General features: G+C 36.6%; 1 protein-coding gene across 2 annotated transcripts in view; it reads right to left on the bottom strand.

The window, feature by feature from the left end:
* TANK (TRAF family member associated NFKB activator) overlaps window positions 1-3,267 on the bottom strand; it is a 94,200-nt gene extending 90,933 nt beyond the window's left edge. Inside the window, exon 1 of one of the 2 annotated variants that reach the window (XM_028113129.2) lies at window positions 3,140-3,267. The gene's annotated coding sequence lies outside the window, so the exon portion shown is untranslated. Of the gene's footprint in view, window positions 1-3,034; window positions 3,091-3,139 lie in introns of those variants that run through there. The other variant, XM_028113131.2, reaches the window with a different exon arrangement.
* Between the last annotated feature and the right edge of the window lie 7,129 nt (window positions 3,268-10,396).

Genomic DNA, 10,396 nt, shown 5'->3' on the forward strand with positions numbered 1-10,396 from the left:
CAATCAGGAAAAAAAAAAAAAGAAGAGAGAAAACATTAATGAACAAAATTAGTAGTGAAAAAGATTATCTACATAGTTAGGGAGATGATGAAAAAATACAAGAGAATGCTGTGTATGCTAATACCTTTGAAAAATTTGATGAAAAGGATCATTTATAAACCATCAGAGTTTACTCTGTGGAAAAAATAACATTCAACCAAACTAGATCAATAGCAGTAGAAAATATTAGAAAGCTTTTAAAGAATTACTTCCAAAAGTGGGTGCCGAGGACAAACAGTGTGAAGATTTGCTCTTTAAACTTTTCAAGGAGCAGATAACTCTCATTAAACTTTTTTAGGACATGGAAAACTTTGGTGTTTTTATCAAAAAATAAAAATATAAATTAATATCACTTGTGAAAATGAAAGCAAAAGTTCTTAACAAATTACAGATTTCTTTTAGCATATATTTTCTTAATATAAATTGGTGTAAGATTAATTTGGACACACATTTTGCATATCGCTGTTGGTTATAACATAATTGTGGCTTGCAACTAGCACAGTCATCATTGGGAGAAAGCTTTTTTGCACAAAGTGTAGGAACAGCTGCTTTGTTTGAGTATCTGGTTGCTCTGCCTGGATAGGGTTCCTTGGCTACGCCACATTGTTTTCATTCTTTTCTGTTAATTTGAGTTGTGAACTGAATTGTGAAGCCAAAATAATAGAGAAGAGGCATCTCTGCATGTGGATTAAAGAGAGAATGAGGAAATGTGTAGGTTTGGTTTGGTTCATTTTGATCAACTAATTTATTATTTTAACTAGAGCAATAACTAAATATACTTTATAATTACAAACCTACCTTTATTATGGAAGCATGATTTTTGATAACATAGAATTTTTAAATAAGGCAATAACTGCATTGTGTAACAGCAGAGCACTACCTCCCTTAAGTAGAAAAACCTTACAGTTATCTCTAATAATACCAAAAAGACATTGAATATAGGTTAACATGAAGTCTTGATATACCTTTTGTAAAATAGAGTGAGAAGTAGATTTGGTAGTTATTTGGTTTTTATGATAAATGTATTTATCTCAAACCAACAGCCATCATCATTCTTAATGTGAACCACTAGGGAAATTCCCACTGAGATCAGAACAAGACAAGGTCAGCTGCTATCTCCTCTGTTATTAAACACTGTTCTAAAAGTTTTGGTGAGAAGAAAAAAAAAGAGGAGAAAAAATTATATTTTTCTTAACTAGGCATCCCATGTGAATTACCTAAAGCAATTTGGAACAAATAGAGGATCAATATAATAGCTGGGTACAAGATAAAAATATGAAACCAAGAACTTTTCTAAATGCTAGCAGTAATTAGTTAGAAAATACAGTAGAAAGAACGTCCTTATCCAAACAGCATCCCCAACCCTATACACAAAGAAGATAAAATATATTGGAATACATTTTATAATAAATACATTATTAATAAAATACATTAAATAAAATACATTTTATAATAAATGAAGAACCTATGGTGTTTTCCGAGGCCTTAATACATGGAGAGAAAAAAATGTGTGCAGAAAGGAAGGTTCTCTACTGTAAGGATGATCATAATTAATGTGTAAGTTCCATGAAATTCCAACTAGGACTTTTGGGGCAGAATTTAACAAATTGATTTTAAATTTTCCAGTGGCCATCTCTTTCATTGTCACAAGTGTTTAAGAGAAATAACTGGATGTTGCTTTGGGGCCCTAACTACCTGCTTGCAGGAACCTCGGTCGGGTTGGACGCGGTATACAGAACCATGTCCCCCGCTGCATGGCAGTAAACTAATGTGTACACTTGTGCATGGGTAGAAGTGCATCCTGGAAAGAATGAGGAGAATGGGGTGGGAGAGTGAGCAGAAGGGAGACCTTGAAATGACTTCCAAGCTTCTGTGAATGACTTGGCTGCTCTGTGACCCTGGCCAAGTCATCTTCCTTCCCCCTCGCCATCACTCTGCACTTTGGAAAAGACATCTCAAAATATGATTTCAATATTGTAAGAGGGCAGAGCAGTGGTAACAGAGAGTCATAAGAAAAAGAAGCAATATGAATTCAGGTTTGAGCTCTGCTCTGCCACTTACTAACTGGAAGATCCTGTGACTGTTTTTCTCCAGCAGACATTCAATAAACGGCAGCTATTGGTGTTGATAATGATTTTCGCTGTTTAATCTTTCCAAACTATCAACTTTTCTTAGGATTATTCTTAAGAAAATACTACATAATCTTTAATATTCATTTTTGATTGTGAAAATAAAGGCCAATTGGTACCAATAAGACTGGATTACTACCATGGTGAAAGTTTAAATGTTCTAAGATAGGAAATGCAATGTTGTCTGTAAGGAAATATGTTTTAAGCCATCTAAAATGATGAATAAGTGTGTAATGAAAAACATTCCATTTACTAATCTAACATATAGTGTAGTATTAATTTCTTTCAGCACTTGTGTTTTACAACTATCTTACTGATAGCAAACATTAAACTTCCTTGTATGCAATGGAAAAATAAAACCTATCTAATATTGTAAATATAGCAAAGGTTAAGGTTTTTGTAAGGTTAATATTTTGCTGTAAAAAAATATTCATTTACACGTGTTTCTTAGGAGATGAAAAAATAGTAACCTTGAGTTAATTTTTGAATGGACACCCTGGATCAGGCCAGAATTGATTTTTTAAAAATTCAGTCCCCCAAAAGTACAAATATTTAAAGTATTAGTTTACTGTTCAACCTAGTAAGCTATATACAACTTAATTATGCCAAACGCATATCTTTTAAGTCTTACATTATGTTATAAAAACCACTCATTGGAGAAGGCTTATATATTCCAGATATAAACTTAAAAAAAACATTTCAAGTAGAGACAAATTTGATCTTAAAAGTTGAGAAGAGTGTAAAAAGATCACAGTATTTAAAAATTATCTTGAGTCTTGGTTAGGGACCCCATCTTTTAAGGGCCAAGTTTCCAATTATGACAATGAATACAAAGACATTATTGAATCATGTCGTAAATTACTCACTTTGCAGAAGCAAGAGTAGAACAAATCTGCAACACTTCAGTCTACGACATGCAGGCTACCTTGCTAGGCTGAGAATTGGTAGGAAACAACTAAAATTTTGGTTACCTCTTCTCCAGGTTATCAGTCTTCCTTCACAGACTAGTGCTCTTGAAAGACGTGGTCAGTTACAGAGTCTGGAAGCTTTATCTGCAGGCTCTAGCAATGCTGCCCAAACTGACCTGAGCTCTCCCTTGTGTTGAACTGGGAACTTCCACTGAAAAATCCCCTAAATTGAAGACTTCCTTATTTGTAGCTCTCAACAACCAATCGTGGCAAGATATTGAAATGAAGCAAAGACTACCAGCAAATGTTCTGTAAACCACCCGTGACTATAGCTCTGACTTCCTTTTGAATCAAAGATACTTTTCTTGATGAGTTAGGGCATTTTAACAAAAGTCCAGAAATTGTAAACACAAAAATATTTTTGGATTAAGCACATTTTCATGTAAGAAAATGTTGTCTGTTCGAAAAATGGCTTTTTTTTAGCTTTTAAGAAGGCACTTTTTTTTTTTTTTAACTTAAGCAGTATACTTAAAAACAGCAGGCAAAGACTAGATTTGAGTGTGGTTGTCTTTGCTTCAAGGCCTACAGAGGTCATGAGGATGAAGCCTAGTAATAATGAAGTTTGTGCTGGATTCCAGAGAATGGTCTTGGAGACGGAGAAGAAAGATGAAGCGAGAAAGGCTCTTAAGACAGCTTTCTCCTTGGGAGCTAAAGGTGCCCTGTTCATGTGGATGAGTGCATGCATGTTCCAGCACACAGGGGAAATGCTTCATAAATTTTTTTATGAAGCATTTTATTATTTTTCTCAGGCTACTTGGAGCAAAACATGAAGTTTTACATGCAAAAGGAAGGCAGCATATGCACTGTAGACATTTTTCTTTGTTATAAAATTTTAGAGCTGGGAATGTCCTGAGACACCATATGTTCCATTACCTTTTTATTACAGATGAGGAAACAGGAGAGGGTAAACGCTCAAAGTCATAAAGAAAGTTAGAGGTAGCTGAGTCTTTTGAATCCAAGTGCATTTCCTTTTTTTTACTGGACCACACTCTTAGCACATCAAGTTACTGAACGGAAAAATGTGACAACAGCGACAAAAGATGGAGAGTCTCTGTTCAATTACTGCATCCTGCAGATGAGGAGTTTGAGACTTCATCTGAAGTTCCACTGTTAGAAGGGCTAGAATTTAGAGCTTCTGATTCTGTCTTGTTTCTTTTCTACTTTAACACACTGCCCTCTCTTAAATTAGATGTTAAGTAATCCTGAGATATTTCTACTCATGATGAAATTATTCTGTGAAAAGGAAATATGTTTTAAGCCATCTAAAATGATGAATAAGCATGTAATGAAAAACATTCCATTTACTAATCTAACATATAGTGTAGTATTAATTTCTCTCAGCACTTGTGTTTTACAACTATCTTACTGATAGCAAACATTAACCTTTCTTATATGCAATGGAAAAATAAAACCTATCTAATATTGCAAATATAGCAAAATAAAACAAAAAATGGAAGGAAAATTTTCTTCTCAAGAATTTATATTTTTGCCTGAGCAGAATTTTAAAAACACAGCTTTTTTTTTTTTTTTTTTTTTTTAAAGCAGTGCTGATGTCTTAGCTGGGAAATGCCCCTTTGGTCTTTCCATTCTGTGCCCTTTCCCTCTTCTATTTGCTTTGGCACGTGAGCTTGGCTGATGCCCAAGCTCCAGCAGAACTGGCTAGTCCTGGGAATTTGGTCTCAACCTGGTGGGCACTGGTGGCAAGAGGGTCTTGAGACAAGACGGAGAAGCTGCAGTTAAGAGATGTTTTTGAGGAAATTCTGTCCGAGTGCGTGGAATTTAAAACCTGTGCCACTGAGCAGTTCTGGCTCTAGGCAAAACAAGTGAGACAGATGGAAGTTTTTATCTTTGTTGTCTCTGGCAGTTCCTTTTCCTATTCCCTCCCCCTCCTTTTTTCCTCTCAGAGTCATATACCACGTGACCAGGCAGATAGAAATTCGGAGACTACTGTGGGGGAGGAAGGAGCAAACTGGCACCAAGCCAGGATGGCAAAGGTTAGAGTACAGTGACCAGGGCAGGAGGAGATGTGAGGGTGCTCCAAGGCCAAATTTGAGAATGACAGGCCAAAGTCAGGTTCCTGTTTAGGCAGAGGTGAATGGCCAAGGAGTTCCTAATCAAATAATGAAGATATCACCACCTTGGGGCCCCAGGGTTCTCAGGGCAGATTTGGGTGAAAGGCCTCCCTAAGAAGAATCCTGGGAAAGCAGCGTCTTCCCTCAGGACAGTAGTGGGCAAAAAGGCCAGGGTTCTTCATTGCTGGCTGGGATTCAGGGATAGGCTCTCTCTTCCATGAGGGGACGCAGATATCTGCAGCTCTGAAGCTAGAAGCTAATTCAGCAGCTGGGCTTCCTAGGATAGGTGTTCCATTGAGGAATTTGGTTCAGATGATCACATGGGAAACTTCAGGGTGGATCCTTGCTCCAGGCATGGTATTTGTGGAAGCAGCAGAATTTTCTAGCCTCTATTTGCTGGCAGGCTGATGCTCTAGGATTTTTATTGGCCCATGGCCAAAGCAGGGCTGGAACCTGCAGGGATAATAGATATTCTTTTTCTGCTAACGCCCCTATCTCTGTAAACTGCACTGGAGGGAGTAGTTAGTATCACTAATTTGCAACTTAATATAAATTTATGTCAAAGAACTGCTTCTCTGGTGGGAATATTTGCATTTTATATCTTAGAGAGTTGTAGAGTTAAAGGTGTCCCCATTTAATGGAATTTCTGGCCATAATGAATGGGGAAAGGAGATGTGGTTGAAGTAGGAAGAGATAGGGAAAGGGAAATAGCCTTACTCTTTATAGTTCTTATACTTAGCTGTAATCTCCATTAATGACTGGCCTTATATGAGTAAGGATGTGTAGTTAGCATGCTTGCTCAATTATTTATTCAATAAACATTTATTATCTATTATGTGTTGGTTCTGTGCTGGGTATAGGGATTATTAAAAGGCTTTTTCTTGCCCTTCAGGAGCTCATGACCTTAAGGAAGAGACAGGTAGGCAAACAACATTTTCCTGTGTCCACTACCAAAAGCAAGAGCAGAGATACAAGGTGCTTGTGGGCAGAGAGGCAGTCCCCAGAGCTTGAGCAACTCAGGAAGAGATGCCTAGATATCCAGGGACTGAACAAGCAAAAGGACCAGGTGTTAAAGATGCATTTTATGCCTTTCCACTTTGATTTCTTTTGGGCTAAACTTGTGACTTTTTGCTTATTTCCAAAGCTTTATAAGTAAAATTTCTCAAAAAAATCTTAATTTGCTTTTTTTAACATTGAAGAGGATTATTTATAGTCTTGATGATAGACACTATTTTAGTGTTCCTGGTATTTTTCCTTAAAAAATAAATGTGTGAGGTACACAGATAGGCTGAGCAGTTAAGAAGTACCTCAGACCTGTTATTTTTGAGAACAGGAATTAAAGTAGGGCTGTGGCTTCCCGGTACTCTGTCCTCTTCATCTTATGATAGCTACATATTTTGGATTATCAAAATAAAGAGGACACTCAGTGATGTATGATAAAAAGAAGATTGACAGAACTAAAATCCAAAAATATCTTGACAAACTCAAGTTATAGGCCAACGCCAACATGAACTTTAATAGTAGTTATAAAGTTGCCTAATTACTAATGCCATTCTACCACCATCCTAGAAACAAACAAACAGGAAAAAGTGGCCTAAGCCCAGAAAGGGGATAATGAGATGTAACTTAGTAGAAGTCATACAAACACAACTTAAGAGTTTCATTTGAGGTAATAATCTGGGGATGCTAAAAAGCTCCAAAATGAATAGGACTTTAGAATGTCCCCTAGAATAAGGAAAATGCCAGTCTTGCTTTCAGATCTAATTTTCTGGGTACCACTCTTTAAGATGACCTAGATGAACTAGTTGTAAAATACTCATCCATATTACATGTATATGATTGCAGGAACGGAGGATGTTTAGCTTAAAGAAAATAAGAAGGAAATGACAGTGTTCAAATATCAATTAAATTCTTCTATATAGCTCCAAGGTAGACCTCAGACTAGTTAAGTAGGAACTACAAGAAAAACAAATTTTGGCTCACTATAGAAAGATCAACATTCCAATAGTAAGAAGATGAGATAGATCACCTTGGGAGGTAATGAGTTTCCAATTACTGGGAAAAATCAAGCAAAAGATGAATGACCACTGCTTGGGAATCTTGCAAGGGCATTAAAATCTCAGATTAGATAATAATGGCTAATACCTACGTAGCATTTACTAGGGGTCTGGCACAATTCTAAGTACTTTACATATATTATTTCATTTAATTCTTATAAGTACCCTATGAAAAGGGTGCTCTCCTATAGATACAAAGACCGAGGCTTAAAGAAGTTAACTAATTTAACCGAATACACATAGCTTAGTTAATGGAAATGCAGGCATCTGTCTCCAAAGTCCATACTTTTAACAGCTTCACTATACTGCAGCCAGGATGCCCATTATAGGGCACTTTATTTAATACAGATCCTCTCATTTGCTGATAATATGGAATTTTAGAGGTGGTAAAAAGAAGTTCAGATGTTTTCCCTACCAATTTTTATTTCTTCTTATGCCCAATTTTGCAAGCTTCCAGACTGACAAGAAGTTAATGAACTGAGAATATACCACCTCCAATCCCTGCTCAACACGCATTAACTTGGCTTTAGGACAGGATTGTAGGTACGGTTGTAATCAGAGACAACAAGACGATGGAAAAGGAAGGGGGGGATGCAGAAGGGGGCTCTTGCTGAGCAGTGGAGGAGCGATTTAGACTTGATGCCTTTTTTAAGTGCCAATTTAGGAAAATACGGCAGACTTGGAGAATATCGAATGTCATTAGTTAAGGAAGATGACAGTACACATTTTGTTTGTGAAGATTTACTTATCCTTCAATTTTTTTCCTTTCTAATCTGTTATGTATAGTTTAGTGAGTTGCACACACACACAAACCCATGGTACTTTCTATAGGGCATAAGGTGAACTACCTAATTCTCCAATAAAAATCTCGGTAAGTTGAAAAAATTTCATCAGGGAATAAAGGCACCTCACCATAGAAAGTCTGTTCCAGGTGTTATGTTTTCAACTTTCTCTTTTAGTGGCCAAGGTAGCAATACATTTAGTTTATTGCCAAATGGCCCTTTTACTTTGATCTATGTACTGGGACTCCTCCTGTCCAAGGTTAATGAGAACAACCAACCAAAAGAATGAATCTCACAGGCCTTTTCTTTCTTTAAACTGAGAAACCCAGAAAAATGGTTTAGATATTAGAATAAAGAAAATAAAAATTACTTGGCTCCTTCACAGAGATCCACAATTTATAAATGGTAGAAAACAAATGTGCACTACCGGAAACATATTTCTTCTGGATGTATGAATTCATGAAATTGAAATTGCTGTGAGATGCTTAAGGTCATCAATAATTTTCTATGCAAACACACACAGTGTAGTAATTTAGTCCTGATACATTTTCTAATATTAGCAAGATTAATAGTTCATACTCGTAATTCTCTTGAGGAGATTAAAAAACCACGTTAGCCCATCTATAAACTCTAAAACGCAGTGACAATGAGGTAGAAATTAGAGAGAAAAGAAGGAGACACAAAAAGGATAATCCATAAACTCTGAGTTTTTCTGTAGATTTAATAAAATAAGTCAGACTTTCAAAGATATTTGCCCTTTGGAAACTGTTTAGCTTGACTCCAGGGGGACGCTGAGAGGCTTAACTAGTTGAAGCTCACAGAAAGATTTCAAGGTTCCTTGTGTGTTATTTATTCTTCAGTTTACCAATTATCTTTTAATTTATCATATTTGGAGGGATGCCAGAGCCGTGATGAAAGAGTCAATAAACATGGTTCTAAGTAAAACCACAAGCTATTGTTTGAGGGGGAAAGACTGAAGTAGTGCTAGCAGGGTAGAAGTAATTGTGTGTGTGTGTGTGTGTGTGTGTGTGTGTGTGTGTGTGTGTACATGCTATTCTTTAGATAACCTGGTTGAATCCCTTCACTTCAAAGAGGAAGAAACTGAGACTCAAAGAGGTTGATGTTCTCAATATCAAGCAGCTGATTGATGGTGTTGACAGATTTCCACTGGCATTAGAGAACCTAACTCAAAAGTACTTCATCATCTCTGACTATAATTCGAGGATGCTATAAAGGTTTGAAAGCAGAGTGAGGTGTGATGAGACAACATTTTCTAATCACTCTATTGGTGTGTGCTTTGTCTCTTTTGTTATTTGGGATTTGGGTTTTAAAATATTGTTTGAATGGGGAGAAAAGCTTCTCAGGACACCTTTTTTCCGTGTCACTCATTTATTCATTAGTCCTTCATTCATCCATTGCTCTATGCTGATCACCTCTTGGGAGAGGATACTACAGAACCAAGCTCTTTGTTTAGCACACCAGAGGAATTGCAAACCACCTCTTTGTTGAGAGGTAATGTGGCAGAAGGGTTAAGCATATAGGTACCCGAGCCATATTGCCTAGGTTCCAAATCCTGATTCCATTCTTGGATAGCTCCTTGTCTTAATTTTATGGTAGTTTTGAGGATCCAATGGGTGAGTATATGTAAAACATTTAAAACACTGAGCACATGGTAAGGCTATATAAGAGTTTTTTGTTATGTTCTTTATTCCTTGCCATATTTTTATTCACTGTCTCTGTAAAATCTTAATGTGAATATATATAAGGATTGTAGGAAAATTTAACAGAGGGAAATTAAATTATTTAAGCAAGATATTTTGGTTCATCTGTGCAACATCCATATTGCCTTTTCCTATTCCCCCTTACAACTTATGTGCTATTTGGGAAGCTAACACCATTCCTAATACATGGGTAAGCTAAGATCTGGATGAATTCCAGTACTCTTGTTTGGAAGACAGAGCTCACCTTTTCACTGAGAGTAAACCAGGATGCACTACCCTTATTATGGCTGGCAGCCAACCTAACTCTACAAAAAGCTTCAGCCTCAGGAAAACCAGCACCAGTGCCAGAAAGAGTGACAGACAAAAATGATATTGCTGAGTCACCAGATCAATCAACTTTGAAGCTCCCTTTGCCTCCTGACTTTGCTATTATGTACTCCCCAAAGTTCTTATTTACTAAGCTAGATTGAGTTGGATTTTCTGTTACTAGCAAGTGAAATCTTCTTGCCATACTACTCAATATAATACAAAAGAAGTCATGAATCATAGTAATAACCACAAAAAATAGCCTTTTGGAGAAGTTGCTACTTGGCCAACATTGTCCTAGCTACTGACCTTTACAACAACT

The sequence above is a fragment of the Eumetopias jubatus genome, unplaced genomic scaffold, assembly GCF_037043125.1.
Source record: "Eumetopias jubatus isolate StellerSeaLion01/CBP00866 unplaced genomic scaffold, mEumJub1_p1.0 scaffold_3, whole genome shotgun sequence".
NCBI classification, from domain to species: domain Eukaryota; kingdom Metazoa; phylum Chordata; class Mammalia; order Carnivora; family Otariidae; genus Eumetopias; species Eumetopias jubatus.